A 14738-nucleotide genomic window follows, 5' to 3' on the forward strand; every position below is an offset into this window, starting at 1 on the left:
CGCCTCCCCGATTCCAGCGACGCGCCGACAATCCCACAACGTCCTCAACACCGATTTCCGACGGTCAACCTTCTTTGACACAATGATCCCAACATCAATGCCTTACTTCTACTCGATTCTTCCTCCGAAGAGCAACCCCAACCGATCCTTTTCAAGGGATGTAAAAGGTTGGACATAGTAATATAAAACTAATCTCAAGACATTTACTACTACGGTTTTTAGGATAAGAAAATTGAGAGAAATAGGAATGTTTCTATTAGGCAATAAAAGTCTCGCAGTAAATCCCTCGATTTCCGGGGAGATTACATTTAATTATTTATTCTCTTTTTATTTGATTTTATTTTATTCCATAAACCCAAACCGTTACAATTTCTAATAACTTCTTCGTTTAAAATTGCACCTTTTCGACCGGAATAAATGCATAACATAATATCTTGTCATTTACAGAAATAAAAATAAAATCTTAACCAAATAAGGCAAAAATGGAAAATCTGAATCGTTACAATAACATCACATATTAAGGAAATAACAACATGCATCATCATCATACGTCGTTATCACAACACTATCAAAATACGTCATAATCATCATAATACATCATCAAACATCACCATACATCATCACAAAACTCAAACAAATCATGATACATCATACGTCATAATTATAAAGCAAAATGGACACATGCCAGTGCCGTGAGGCATGTGTCGTCATACATCAAGCTAAGTACCTAGCTTATCCTATAGTAAAACCACTTACTTGGTTGGCCTTAGCCGGCGTCCTCCCTAAATAAATACGTTAGCTCCCCTTCCTCGAAAGCTGCACTAGGTGTCACCGGAGTTCGTTTCTTAATAGGTGGTCCCATTCCTTTCATTAGTATTTCACAATTCTAAATTAAATTTAACTTGAAATTGTGAAATAGGGCATCGTAATGACCTTTAATTACAGTCAAAATCGGCTTCTGGAGGGTCAAAACAGTGGAAATCGGTGATTTTGTCTTTCATCGAGTTGAGGAGCCAAAATTTTGAGACCCGAAGCTACCGAGCCGTCTAAGCTAACTTAGTCGAAGGTGCGTCTGGCTACAAGTGTGACAGTTGTCACGGTACGAGAGGGACACATCGCTTCTACTATTTGGGTTGAAGGCGGGGGCGTACAGGTCGCGAGTCTCAGCTGTTGCAGATCACGTGGGCTGGCTGTTTGGGTTGGGTCGAATGTTCGGTTTGGGCCTCGGGTTGAATGGTTGCAGGCACTGCGGGTTTGCTAACAGGTTGAGGGCTGTAGACTTACGTGGGCCGCGGTGGCTCTCGACGAATTTTCCTGTCTTTCATTCACCTTCTTCACTTCCACGGTGTTATCCACCTCCAACGTACCTACAAACGTAGATCTATTGAGGTTTTAGCGAATTGGAGGTGGGTTTTCAAAGCTAACTCAGGCCGTGTGCTTATTGAGTGGGGTCACTTATTGATTCGCTCCGCTCAGGCGGTGTGCTTTTTAGCTCCTCGGACGGTGTTCTACATCATTTTTTCAAGTAAAGGCAAGGTGCCCCTGTACAGATGACGACGACATCGCAATCAAAGACCATGACACGTGCATATGCTAGTAGCATATTTAAATTCCTAGACATAGGTTAGAATAGGTGGTTATGAATTTCACGTTTTTAAGTATTTATCATTATCGTTTTTAATTTTATTTCTAAATTATGTTTTCCAATACGTATGACCATGGCGGTGTTTTCAACGATGATGTTATGTTTATCTTAAAATTATGATTTTAAAGATGATGTTTTAAGAGTTAAATTCGGCATATTAGCTTATGTAGCAGAAATCTAGAGTTGTTACATTGTCCATCAAAGTACCTCGAGAAATGGAAAGCCCACTTACGTTTTTAAACCCAATCCAAGCTTTAGTATAAGCTAGAACTTGAATGTAGGAAGAAACCACAAGAGTGTTGTTTATGAGAACATTAATAACATTGTTCTTACAAGGCCAATTAAATCTCTCACTTTTAATGTACAATGTGGCATTGGGCAAGTAAATAGTTGTCGGTGCTGACAAGCCATAAAACGACCCGAAATTTTCTACTTAATTTAAGGTCATCACTGAATACATATCATGAACATTGAATGAGAAAATACTTTATTGAAACTTTCATAAAACATCACCTTCATCTTAAAACACAGTCGTCATAGACTTACGTGTTTTGAAAACACCTTTAAAACGACACAACAAAAGACTAAATAAAATAAATAAACGCTTAAATTAAAAACATCTTATTCTAGCCTAAGTCTAAGAAAATAAATGCGACTACCCTATGCATGTGTCCTGGTTTCGAGTTGCGATGTCGTCGTCAGCCGTACGGGAATGCCTTGCCTTAACTTGAAATAGAAGTAGCATGTGACTTGAGTATTTAAAGAAATACTCAGTAAGTGACCGCACTATTGGGGTTAAATGCAAGATCATGCGAATGCAACGACGAGACCTATCATAACAGTCTGTTTTCCTAGGGTACTATCCTAATGGGCAACTTGGATGTGTACTTTATACTCTACACACGACCCACACGTGCGAGTGTGGACCCACCAGTCGATTCGCACACCACTAGGTCGCTTTCCTTGTCTGGCGAGCATACTCTGGTAGCTCTCTATGTCATACAGTCGTTAGAAGTAGTAGTCGTCACGACGACATTATGTCAAACATAATGATCGTTCTCCTACCTAGTAGTGTACGAGTTCGATATTGTCCATTCTCATTATTGTTTGATACAACCCCGTTCTATATACATTATATAGTCATTCATATCATTTCTCATATCGTTTATCATATTGTCATTCATATCATTTATCATATCTTTCATTCAGATTCCGGGTTGTATTTCATGCTAGTTTGTCATTTTGCATGTCAATCATATCATATCATTCAGATTACATAAATATGTCTTATCATAACGTTTCATGCTTCCAGACATAAAAATTTTCATCATATATATATCATACCATAACATATCGCATCACAATATCTCATAAATCATTTAGTTTCAGGAACTTATCCTAGCCTTACGGTTACATGAACATATCCTAACCATATTGATCTATTAGTCTATCATAATCATATATGAACCATATCGTTCTATTAGCACATTTATGCATCCTTCTCATATCCTATCTCAAACATATCATTAAGCACATTGTACCATAAGTATCATCATACAATTTACATATCATAACATATACACATCATATCGATTCATAAAAAATTCACACATATAAATATATGACACGTATAGAACCACGGAGCACATGTCAACATCAAATATAGTCATGTCAATAGTAAGACCATTTATTTGGATGACCTTAGTCGAAGTTCTAACACTAACTCCAAATTATCTTGCTTTTGTCCCTCGAATTCGTTCTCACTTATGCCAAGACGCTTCTCCCTAATAAAGATGTTCACTGAATTCCTTCATCAATTCTAATTCCTAAATTTTGTTAAGTATTTAACAAATTCTTAATCTTTCCATTTAGATTTAATGTTTAGGATATAAATATGTCTATCAATGCAATGCCCACTAACTTACAATTTATTAGATACTATAGTTTCATTATTATATTATTCTGTTGCCCGATACTCTTGACCAATTTTTAATCATTCATTTGGCTACTAATAAAAAATTATTGATCTGACCATTACTGATTGATAGTGATTTACAAAAATTAGTATAAAATTATTGACATCTAATTTCTAACTCAAACCTAAACAATTGCACCAGCCTAGGAAGATCTAACATATTATTGGGATGTGATTTTCTAAAAATAAAATTAGGATAAAAAGAAGGGAAGATTTAATATACACCTTAATAAACTTCTTCACATAAATCTGCCTCTACCTCTCTTCAAGCCAATCTGCCTCTACCTATTAAGGTCATTTTAGTTTTTTTCAAATCTTGCCTCTTGCTGTAATCTTGTCTTTTGTTGTTTTTCTCTTTCGTTAGGGAGGAATTTATTTATTATATATATATATATATATATATATTTTTGGCTACGAGCCACCGGCCTTGTCCCATGCCATTTGAAGCGCATTTGAAGCGCAAGTGAGGCGTTGATCTTCCCATCGGACTTGGCTCCAAGACTAACAATATCAAATGTTAATCAATGCCAAAAGTTGAAAGGTAAAGTTTCAAAAAGAGCACTAAGAAAATTAAATTGTTGAAGTATTTGTGATAAGTCAGAGAAGAAAAGGAAGTAAATGATTGGAAAATGAAAGAGACCTGGAATGATATTTATAGGCTAATTTTTCCTCTCCACACGTTTTAAATACTTAGAAAATCATTAAAAAGTTCAATATTGAACAAAAATTGTAATTGTAAGACTCAATTTAATAATATCGGAGGATCTCATATTCGATCATAATAACTATAAATTATAGTAAAAATATATCATAAAAACTCACAGTATCTACATTTTATACCGTGAAGTACCAACATTTGTGAATATAAGACATTAATTAATTTTTCAATTCTATATATTTAAAGTTTGTTTTGTTCTTGAAATATATATGACTATAATTATATATATATATATATATATATAAATGAACTTTTGGGAGTAACACATATCATTGAGTTTCCATTTTTGTGTTGTCTATTCAACTTTCAAATCAACATCCTACCATATAAGAATTTTTTTACTAATTTTACAATCGATTCTCTAATAATATTTGTAATAAGTCCAAAAATAATTTATGTGCCAATTTATATTTACATGAAATTTCAAATTTAACTTAAAAGTAAGTTTTTTTTTTTTTTTTTTTTTTTTTTTATATCAAATTTATATGGTACACACTTTACTATTTTGTCTATTAATATGACTTGGAACGTGTGCCATGGGTATTTTGACCTTTGTTTAATAATTTTGTTTGTAGTAGAAATTCCGTCCTTCAAATATGGAAAATTGAGCATATAAGGCCTCCTTGATCCTCGAACAACTTCTCCTTAATTGAAGTTCAACTCCTTCTTAGAGTCCTTGAATAGAGTATACCCTTTGTTCGACACACAAACTATGACTACACCTTTGATACTGTTTGATTACTGTCGTAGTAAAAATTTCGAGACTCACAACTTGTTTGTTTGATATTTGATAATTCTATTGACGTGACTAAAGTTGAGATAATAAGCTCTCAACGCTTTGCTTTTGGTTTTCTCAAAATACCTCATACCAATGGAGATAGTGTCCCTCACTCATGCTTTTTTTCCTTAATTAACCAAGGTGGAACACGAACAACTCTCAACAGGTTTATACTAACTACAAAACCCAAACCATTTTAATTCAATATTTGTCATCAAAAGTCATGGGTTTATAAACCTTCAAATGACAATGCTACCTATGGGTCAATATCATTTTTATGAGAACGGTTTTGAGTCCCTAAGTTTTCTTTTGTGAAGCAAAGAGGAGAATGTTAGTTTTTTTTCAATGACTTTGGTATCGAACTTTAGGATAAGTATGTGATACCCGAATAAATAAGGAGTATATGAATGATCTGAGATCACATCCAAATCAGAGATCATGTTACAATTTTATGAATGATCCAAAGAAAAAAAAAATACTCACTTCCCATAGAATCTCTCCAAAAGTAAAATTAAATATATTAAAACATCGTCTTCCTTACCTAAATCTTCTATCTGCCACTCATTTGGTTGGATCGTTATGTTTATCCAAATTTCCAAATTTGGCAATCAAAAGTTTGTCTGATAGTTTGGCAATCAAAAGTTGTGTTAGAATCGAAGTCAATTTCCAAATTTCCTTTTTCATCAAAATTTTCATCAATTTCGTTTAAAAAATTTCATCAATTTCGTAGAAGAATAATTTAATTATTATAGGAAATCAAATAGTCATTGATAGCCATTCACAAGAAATTAAGAATCTATTAACAAATTAAGAATCTATAAAAATTGGCTAAAAGTAACTGATGAACAGAATTTAAAAAAAAAAAACAACAACGTACTAAAAAGAAAAGATATGAAAAGTATTAATGGTGGGTAACAAGTGAATATAATATTATAAAAAATATATATTTTCATTTATATAAGTACCCAAATATATTATAAAATCTATCCTAGTGTGTTTGTTAGACATTTATATCCTAGGAACATTAAATCTAAATTGAAAGGTTAAATATTTGTTAAATGATCTAGTAGATATGTCGAGATATTTATTTATCTTACATAATTGGATTACAACGTATTGATCTTTGTAATAATTTTTTTTATATTAATATTATCAAGAAGATGGATTTGAGGTTGAATTGAATCTTGGGAGCATATTCATGTTTTTGCAAAGAATAATTAATAATTTCGATATAGGTCAACCGAGTAAGTGGCTCTACTATCAATTTGTCTAGAAGAATTGCTTTATGTACGATGACACGTGCCCAATAGCATTCCACACATCATATGTGTGATATGATTTGATATGTGATGTTATGTTATGTGTCGCTATATGATATGCCAAATAATATTATGATATAAATTAAATGTCATGTTGTGTTACGATAAGCTATGTTATGTTATGAAGTGTCATAATGTACTATGATATGTTACGTTAGGCCATGATATGCTATGTTATGTGTTGAAATAAGGAAATACGATGAAAAACCTCTATGCCATGATTTGAAAACTATGTTATGAATGAAATGATTTTATAAGAATTTTATGTAGGCATATTACTCGGTGTAATATGTGATGAAAGAATGGAGGTTGTCTTGCATGATTTATTACACCACCATAAAGAATACGGGGACCTCATATATAATTGTTTGTTCACGTGCATCAGAATACATCTTCTTTATCACGAGTACAGACGCGTAAACTATAAGACTGAAATGACCATCATGTTTACCATGATGCTACGACGGTCACTATTTCATCTCGATGTCTGAAAACAGTCCATAGAGTCCACGCTCACACGTGTGGGTCGTGTGTAAAGAAGTAATAAACATCCAATTTGCCCGAATTGGAAACCCATCTACGAGAAGAAAGTTTTAAATTGTAAAAATCCAAGTCCATCGCCAGCAGATATTGTCAACTTTAAGTTTTCCGTTTCGAGCTACCACTCAAGGTTTTAAAGCACGACTGCTAGAGAAAGGTTTTCACACCCTCTATATTGTTTTCTTTGGGCTTTCCCTTTCACGCTTCCCATCAGGTTTTAAAGGGAGAAGTTTCCACACTCTTATAAGAAATGTTTTGTTCTCCTCTCCAATCAATGTGGGATCTCACAATCCAGTCTCCTTGGGGGCTAACGTTCTCGTTGGCATATCTCTCGGTGTCTTGTCTGATACCATTAATGACAACATAAGTGTACTGGTAACAAATATTGTTCTTTTTGGACTTTTCTACGAGGTTTTAAAACACATTTGTTAGGAACAATAAATATATTTTTATATATGTATTTTTATTTTAGAACGAGTAAGATAAATTAACTATATTTCAGTTTTGAAATATAAGTACAATTAATTCTTCCATTTAAGTGTGTAATTAGTTTATATAATTTTATTAAATTAAATTATTTGAGGATGATGATTAAGATTATTATTAAATAAATACAAAAACATAAAATACATTCTTCCTCTCTTTCAAAAATTTCCAAATTTAGCAACTTTTTTTATTGATATTTCCTCAAGTTTTTTATGGCTTAGTTGCATTGATTTTAAGGCTAATATTGATTATCTATCTATAAACTTGAGGGACAATGAAGTGAAGTAGAGAACCAATTTACATGACAATATGCTTTTCACACCCATTAATTACTATATTTAAAAACTAATGGTACATTTTGGATGTAGAACATTTTTCGATATTTAAATTCATAAGAGTTCGTTTATTAGGCTGAAGCAATACAACTCCAATTTTCACCTTTGTAATACACTAAGTAAGGCTATCACCAAAATTAAGTTCGTCTATTCTAAGCAACTAGCAGGTTCAACCACACCAGAGGCAGTTCCTTTGGCACCTTTGCATGAAGCTTTAGCGATTTGATCATTATAAGTCACTTTAATGTCTTCCAAGGTGAGTCCAGTGCAAGGATTTGTTGGGCTACAATCAAATTTGACTCCTATTTCAGTGGCTGATGTTCCCTTGATATCTTCGTAAGTTACTTCGCTAATTTTTACTCCCGAATCCTATTCATGCAAACAAGAACAATCAAAACATGGCATGAAAATTTAATAAGGACAACTATCTTGAATGGCACGAGATCTTTTATGTGAAAACCATAAAAGCTTATGATGATCAAAGTGGATAATATAACACTCTTTTGGAGATATGTGAAAGTTACATTGTCCACCACAATTCATAACCTAGAAGTGTAGCCGAAGTAATGCTCCTAATTTAACACATGTCTTGAACAAGATAAATTCCAACTCGTTGAAGATAAAAAAAGAAAAAAAAAAATCAATTACGTATGAAATTTAAAATTTAATCTCTATTAATCAAATTTAAAGTTAAATATAATTCGTAAGAAGTTAACCTATCGAGGATTAATGAGAAAATATACCTGATGGGGGCAGCCTTCATCATGTGGACAGTAGTTTTGATCAATTATGATAGGGTTCTTCACATTATCCAAAGTAATGTGTTGAAAATGAATATCGGTTGCGAACCCACTACTTGGTCTTGCCCAAGACTTAATCCTCACTCCATTCGTACTCTCGGTAAAAGTCGATGATGTAACTGTCACATTTTTCACTCCAGGCTCATCTGCCGACTTCCCCAAGCTCCCAATGCTACAAACACATTTTCAACAAATAGTGATAGTTAAAATCACTAGGTTCAAGATAAAAAAATTTCTAAAACGTGTTTTTATTCCTTCAAAATCTAATTTTATATTTGGTTTTATAATTTCAAATATATTTTTCATACCAAAATTATTTGTTGACATCTACCTGATTCCGTGCCCAGGTCCACATGTAACACTTTCTATCCATAAGTTGGTGATCCCTGGACCAATTGAGATGCAGTCATCACCGGTGCCGATGTTGGAACTGAGGATGGTCACATCTGATGACTCCTGCACATGGATGCCATCAGTGTTCGGACTATCGCCCGGATCCGAGACCTTCACTCCTTGAATGTTCACATTTTCAACCGTGCACCACAATGTTAAATATTTGGCTATTAATTGAAGCTAATCCATCGATGATAACATTTTGTGCATTTGTGATTTCAAGATTCTACAAATTCAAAACAAGGAGAGCAAGAATTAGTACCATGCATTTTCTTTCAACTTTTCCCTCAAGACAAATTTTTAAATTTTGTTATATCTAGCCAACTTAACTAATGCATACCGGTGCTCCATCGGGGCAATTATTCCCAGAGTGTTTACAATCCCATATGCCAGATCCTTTTCCATCAATAACACCGCCATGAATGGAAAGCCCATTTACGTCTTTAAACGCAATCCAAGCTTTAGTTTTAGCTAGAACTTGAATGTCGGAGGAAGCCACAAGAGTGCCATCGATGATAATAGTAATAGCATTGTTCTTACAAGGCCCATTAAAGCTCCCACTTTGAACGTAGAATGTGCCTATGGGCACGTGAATAGTACCTGGTCCCGTCGAGTCACAAGCCTTGGCCCATGCTGTTTGAAGTACAGGCGAGGCATCGGTCTTTCCATCGGACTTGGCTCCAAGACTAACAATATCTAAGGTTAATCCATCAGCCAAGACATAGTTCAAAAGCAGAAGTAGCAGAAAGGAAAGTAGAAGCATTAAGGTTCCATAGAGAGCCATTTGAAAACTGAATTGTACAAATATTTGTGATAAATTTGAAAGATGAAAAGGAAGTAACTGATGGGAAAACGGAAGAGTTAATGGAGTGATATTTATAGGCTAATGCTAATGCATGCTTCAGTTTGCATGCAAGTAGTTCTGATAGATATGATTATCATTTATGGTCACTTTTTAAATGGTTAAAATCACTTTTTTAAATACTTTTGAAAAGTCATTTAAAACTATTCAAAAAGTTGAAATGATTTTGAAAATTATTATTATAATGGAAAGATTTATTTTGACAAATTTAGGCAACGTAGAAAATAAAGAAGGTGTGCGTTTAAATTTGCCAGAGTGATTTTGAGAAACGTGCTGATAATTATAATCTTCGAGTTGTTCTTCGAGTTGTTACTGAAAAAAATATCTTGTTTGAGTCAACCATATGACTTGCATAGATAATATAGAAATAATATTCCATTGGTATTCATGAATGTTGCCTTTTTTGGAGGTTTCTTTTTCCATTTTGGAGCAACCTCTAAACTTCCTACTATAATAAGAATTTCTTACTACTTTGTAGAGTCATCGAGTGATCTCAAATCAAATCTCAATAATAATGATAGGTGATGCTCAGAATGATAATGATGACCATACGCTACCATATACGCAATGCTATGAAAAGTCTTTAACTTTTTATTTGTCAATGTATCACACAATTTTCAAATGGAACAAGTTTATGAACTCTATCAATCATATAATGTTTTTATAGTTTATCCATATAGACTTTTACTATTGATTGGCTATTTTGACAGTTTCTATCACTCGTAGGTATTCTTTTTTTCATTTTGGTTAAACTTAATCTTATTATATATTTAGAAGTTGAAAGGTGTTCGAGTCAAGTCCTTTTCTTATCTTATTTTTTTGTAACATTTACCCTTGTACTTAGTTAAAGAAAAAAGCATGGTCGAGTCAAGTCATTTTTGTACCTTTCTGATTAAATCGAATGTTGATCTATAGTTAGGAATTGAATTATGGTTAAGTTAATAGAATTTCTTTGTTCTTTCTGGTTAAATTGAACTCTCGTGTTTAGTTAGTAGTCGAAGTCCGGTGGAGTCAAGTCTATTCCTTTCTCTTTTTAGGCTAAATTGAACATGTTTTTTATTTAAAGATCCAATTGAGTTAGGCCTCATTTTTTATTTTTGTTAAATTGAAGTCTATTTTTAATTAGTTACATTTTTTTCCTAAATTTAACCCATGGTATTGTTAGAAGTAAATGTTCAGTCAAGTTTAGTCAATTCTTTTTTTTCTAGGGTAGTTAAATTGAATCTTTCCTAGATTGCTCTTCACACTGACCATTGTATAGATGCTATTCTTTCGAGGATTTCATAAATTCATAGTATGATAGTTGTACTAGCAGAAGCATCTACCACTGGTTTAGTAGCAATATTCAGTCCATTGTAGAAAATTTTCATTTGGATACAATGGGGTAATCCATGGTGATGACACTTTCTAAATATCTTTTTAAATCTCTCCTAAGCTTCACTTAGTGTTTAATCATCAAACCGTTGAAAAGCAACAATTTCATTTTTGAACTGTTCATTTCTAGTGGGTGGAAAATACTTGATTAAAATTTTCTCTACTAGACTATTCCAAGAATTAATTTCCAGTGGATAGCTTGCATTTTGGGCATGATAATACACGAATTTAGCTCCGGGCTATGCTTTGATTACTTTCCTCGTCATTTGCTAAATGAATAGTATTAACAAGGATTCTCTAGATTGGCCATCACTATTATATTTTCAAACTTTTGACTTGGTTGGGCTACAAGGTCTCATTGATGTATATTCTATTATGTCGTTCTCAACTTTGCTCCCAAAACTATGGCCTAAAGATTCTCTCTTTTGGGGTCTATAATATATTTCAAACCTATAGGGGTCATACACCAAATTTTGTAGTAGGAAATTCAGCAACGAAAAAGCTCAGACTTTACAAAGACTAGGAGATGATGTCATACCAAGACGAGGAGATGTCAAATCTATCTCTTGCAAGTGGATTTACAAAATAAAGTGTACTTCGGATGGATCAATCGAAAGATACAAAGCTCAAACTGTAGCCCCAAGAATCTCTCAACCATATGGACTAGAATATGATGAAACTTTTAGTCTAGTCACCAAGATCACTGTCATACAGTTTCCTCCGGCTCGTGGTAAATAAAGATTGGAAATTATGGCAGATGAATATGAAGAATGTTTTGTTGCATAGAGTGTTGGACCGAGAGATTTATTTGATTGATTTGTCATTCTAAGTTTATTTGTCATCCGTTGCTGAATAAGGATTCTTTTATCTCCTTCTTTTCGTTGTATTTCATTGTTTAATAATTTGGTTCTACAAAAGCCTATGATATATTTGATTGATTATTGTCGTAGTAAAAATTTCGTCCTCCAAATCTGCTTATTTGTCGTGTAAAAGTGCGGATTATATATCGATTTTGTTCAATGGCCCAAAAGAAAGGTTAGAAGCAATGACCCTACATATTGGTATGATATTGTTTATTTTGAGCATAAGGCCTCCTTGATCCTCCAACAACCCCTCCTTAATTGAGGCTCAACTCATTCTCAGAGTCCTAAAATAAAATATACCATTGGTTCGACACATAAATCACTACGACTAATCTTTGATACTGTTTGATCATTGTCGTAGTAAGAATTTCATCCTTCAATTATGCTTATTATGTGATGGAAAGTGCTAATTGTTGATTCCTTGGATTTTGTTCAATGGCCAAAAATAGTGTTGCCTCCTTCTACATCTAATAGCCCCTTTGAATTTCTTTTGAATTTCTCGAATAAAGTACACCATTTTGTTCGACACATGAATCACTATGACTATGCCTTTGAAACTCACAACTTCTTTATTTGATATTTTAGAATTCTACCAACATAGCTAAAGTTGAGATAATAACCTCTCTCAAGACTTTCTTTTGGAGATAGTGTCGTCACTCATACATAAATGATTTTCTCCTTAATTAATTAAGGTAGGACTCCAACAATTCTCACAAAGCTTAAACCATATGAATTCATTACGTGATTGGCCAGAAAGTGATGGGTTTATAAACCTTCAAATAAGTTCTTTTAATGTTGTTTAAAATTTCTACCATTAGTTTAAATCGCCTATTATAACGTTTCAGAAATGTTACAGAAGTACAATAGTGTTTCTTGGAGTGTCGTGGAAAGACAGGGGTCAATAACATTTTTTATGAGAAATGTTTTGAGTTGCTTGGATACAAAGGTTAAGAATCAACTAGTTGAATTATGTTTGTTTAATTCGAGTTTGTTTGGTCCGGGTGTTATGTTTATACAACTCTCAATATTACGTAGTTGAAATCCAAGCAAATCAATTTTCAAATTTCATTTTTCGTCAACATTTCATCAATTTTGTTAGATTTAAGTTGAAGTGTATTAGAAAATTAAATATCAATTTAAGTGTTCTAGGAAATCCCATCACTATAGCCATTAAAAAAATTAAGAATCTACTAAAATTGATCAAAATAACATGGGAACAAGAAAAGAAAAAGAAAAAAAAAAAAAATACCTAAAAAAATATAAAATTGTTGGTACAAATTAATGTAATATTATAAAAAAAAAAACATATATTTTTATTTATACTAGTAATTCTTCAAGTATACAAAGTGGCACCCTATTTCTTAGACATTTATATGTCAATAAACATTAAATCTAAATTAAAAGATTAAAAATTAGTTAAATATTTAATAAAGTTTACTAACCTAATAATTTAAATGAATTATTTAGGCTAATTATATATATATATATAGAGGTACTTATTTCTCTCCGAAAACAAACTTGATAGAATTCAATCACAAAAAAATTGAATAGATATATCTAGGTATTTCCTTACTTTCAATAATTGGACTATAATGTGGCTGAATTTTGCCGTCATTTTGTTTTAATTGATATCATCAAGAAAATGGATCTGAAGTTGAATTGAACCTTGAAGAGCAGATTCAGTCTGGTGCAAAGAATAATTAGTAATTCTGACATAGGCCAACCAAGTGGCTCTACTATCTGTTTGGTTGAAAAAATTGTTTATGTATGATGACATGTGCCCAATGGCTTACACATGTCATATGTGTGATATACTTTGATATGTGATTTTGAAAAATATTATTATAATTAAAAGATTTAATTTGACAAAATTTAGATGACTCAGAAGATTTTACATTCGAGGGCTATAAATTTTTATAAAAGTATTCAATAAAAGTAAAATAAACTTATTATAAGAAAGTAAAGAATGTGTGCATCAAATTTGAGAAACCTGTTGACAATTATCTTGTTCACCGACCATTGAACTTGCATGATTGTCTTGCCTTTATTGGATGTTTCTACTTCCATTTTGGGGCAACTTTTAAACTTCCGAATAAAAATTTCTTATTTTATGTGTTTGACATATTTTGGATAGACATCCTAAATAAAATCTCGACAAAGATGTTCGGTGATATTCAAAATGATAATATTGACCATATGCTATCATATACGCAATATTATGGAAAGTCTTTGACTTTTTATTTGTAAACATATCACACAATTTCTAAATGTAACAATTTTTTGGAATCCATCAATGATATAACATTTTTATAGTTTGGAATCCATCAAGGAATGTTCTAGAGAGAGAATGAGAGGTAATCGCCACAACTCCTATCAGTCAGGAGGAGTCTGATTTTTGTCGAGCTTTCTTCACAAATCCTTCATGGACCTTTGAATCGTATAAAAACGTCAAGGAACGAAGAAAATCCGAAGGTAAATTCTTAAAATTTTGCTTTAAGATTTCCCTCATAAATGTGAGAAATATTGGGAGTAAGGTTCTGAAATTTGAGTAGGTTAATCTAGGGAGGATGGAGCTCATAATCTTTGAAGGGAGTTGGTTGATTCAGATTATAAATAGGAGTTTCGATATTCTCTGTTTCTTGCTAACTTT

General features: G+C 32.6%; 1 non-coding gene and 1 pseudogene across 2 annotated transcripts; one reads left to right on the forward strand and one right to left on the reverse strand.

Annotated features, from left to right (window-relative positions):
* Positions 1–7841: 7841 nt before the first annotated feature.
* Positions 7842–9773, reverse strand: LOC147789185 (polygalacturonase-like; annotated as a pseudogene). Its single transcript, XR_015412001.1, has 4 exons — positions 9330–9773; positions 8928–9215; positions 8540–8768; positions 7842–8165 (listed from the first exon to the last, which is right to left on the reverse strand). The product of XR_015412001.1 is annotated as a polygalacturonase-like (transcript).
* Positions 9774–11237: 1464 nt separating this feature from the next.
* On the forward strand, positions 11238–11343 carry LOC147789186 (small nucleolar RNA R71). The gene has a single exon (XR_015412024.1). It is a non-coding gene; the product is annotated as a small nucleolar RNA R71 (small nucleolar RNA).
* The last annotated feature ends 3395 nt before the right edge of the window (positions 11344–14738 follow it).

Source organism: Cucurbita pepo, chromosome 15, assembly GCF_057944985.1.
Source record: "Cucurbita pepo subsp. pepo isolate OVF chromosome 15, ASM5794498v1, whole genome shotgun sequence".
Classification (NCBI taxonomy): domain Eukaryota; kingdom Viridiplantae; phylum Streptophyta; class Magnoliopsida; order Cucurbitales; family Cucurbitaceae; genus Cucurbita; species Cucurbita pepo.